The following is a 1,903-nucleotide window of genomic DNA, read 5'->3' on the forward strand; positions in this document are numbered from 1 at the left end:
CCTGGACTCCTGGGTCTGAGCAGGAAGGGAGCTGGGAGCCTGGACTCCTGGGTCTGAGGGAGGAGGGGGCTGGGGCCTGGACTCCTGGGTCTGAGGGAGGAGGGGGCTGGGGGCCTGGACTCCTGCATCTGAGGGAAGAGGCTGCTGGGGTCTTGAACTCCTGGGTCTGAGTAAGGAGGGTCTGGGTGCCTGGGCTCCTGCGTCTGAGGGAGGATGGGGGCTGGGGGCTCAGACTCCTGGGTCTGAGGGAGGAGGGGGCGTGGACACCCCAGTCTCTGGCAGGCTGCTGCTTGCCCTTGCCATGACCAGATCCCTTGGGGGCGGGTTTCCATTTGGCAGAGTGGGGAGCCGAGGCTTTCCCAGTTCAGGCAGGAGGCCCAGATGGGTGCACTGTGGGGTGGAGGCATCTCCAAACGTGGGGGATACGCCTGTTTTGCTGTCGCCCGCCTCTGCGGCTCCGTGCCATTTCCGCGCTGTCTGCCTCTCCCTGACGCCCGCGCGCCAGCTCACGCAGCCTCTGCACCTCAGCCAGCATCTCTCTCCCTCTCAGGGTGTCTGGGTCTTCTGAGCATCTCTCCCTCAACCTCCCCTTTGCCCCCGACCTCCTGTTCCCGTCATTCAGGCTGACGTGGTTGTCTCTGGACAGGAAATCTGTCTGTGTCTCTTCCTCTCAGCCTCAGTTTCTCTCTGTCTCTATGTCTTCCCATGTCTGTGTCTCACTCATGTCTCTTTCTCTGTCTCTCTCTGCCTATGTCTCTGTCTTTGTCTCTACCCATGTCTCTTTCTGAATCTCTGTCTGTCTCTCTTTCTCTCTGTGTCTCTGCTGATTTTTATCTTTCTGTGTGTCTCTGTCTGTCTCTCTGCCTCTCATGTCTAAATCACCTTCGCTGCTCCTCCTGGCCCCACTTCTCCTAAGGACCCCCCTCTCCTTTCTTCTCTAAGGCATTTGGCCTCAGCCCCCTTCCCCAATCTACCCACAGCTTCCCCTCCTCCATTCCACTTACCTGGAAGCCATCACTCACTCCCACATTCTAGTCCTCTCCCTCCCAATTCTTTTCCCCATTCCCCCTCACCCACCGCAGTCCACAGATCTGCAGCCCCACCCCCACCTCCATCCCTAGGCCTATCCAGCTTCCTCCGCCATCTTTCTCCCCTCCCTCTTCATCCAGCTACCCCAACCCACAGCCTCCTTCCCCTCCTCACACCCCGCCTGAGACACACAGGGAGGAATCCAGGGCTGCGGTGGGGGTCAGGTGGTCAGCCAGGGAAGGAGGCAGCGTCTGCTGGAGAGACTCACAGACAGACAAGGACACACGGACACGGAGGCAAGGGCATAGCCAGGCATGCACGCTCACCCCCACACACGCATTTGCACTCGTATGCTCAGCCACACACTCAGTCTCCCTGCCATTGCTCTGCTCCTCCTCCTCCCTCAGCACCCCCTCTTTGTCTGCTCCCCCCATTAGGGGTTGGACACACACCCTGCAGCCCCAGGCCGCAGGGCACTGCAGAGCGCCCCCCCCCCGGGGGCCTGGAAGGAGAAAGAGAGGTCACCTGGCTGTCCATCTTACAGCCTGGACCTGTCCCCACCTTGGCTAAGACCGCACACACACAAACACAGTCTCTCAGGCGCTGCAAATGCAGACACCTTTGCAGACAGTCGGACACACAACCACAGTCACACAATCGCAGGCAGAATGTGCCGACAGGGCCTAGCAGAGCCAGGACTGCACACACACACATGCACACACATGCACCCAGGCACACGCACACACGGCTGAGCACGCAAGCGCGCAAGGTCAGGCGGAGGTGCTGAGGGCTGGGCCATGCTCCGCGGACCCCGCACACAAAGCCAACATACGCAACAGACTCCCGCCGGCCCAGGCGGCCTGCACACACTCCC

General features: G+C 60.9%; 1 protein-coding gene across 1 annotated transcript in view; it reads right to left on the reverse strand.

Annotated features, from left to right (window-relative positions):
• The window catches only part of GRIK5 (glutamate ionotropic receptor kainate type subunit 5), a 78,250-nt gene that overhangs the window by 1,208 nt on the left and 75,139 nt on the right, over positions 1-1,903 (reverse strand). The gene's annotated exons all lie outside the window — the stretch shown is intronic.

This window comes from Trichechus manatus, unplaced genomic scaffold, assembly GCF_000243295.1.
Source record: "Trichechus manatus latirostris isolate Lorelei unplaced genomic scaffold, TriManLat1.0 scaffold00216, whole genome shotgun sequence".
NCBI classification, from domain to species: domain Eukaryota; kingdom Metazoa; phylum Chordata; class Mammalia; order Sirenia; family Trichechidae; genus Trichechus; species Trichechus manatus.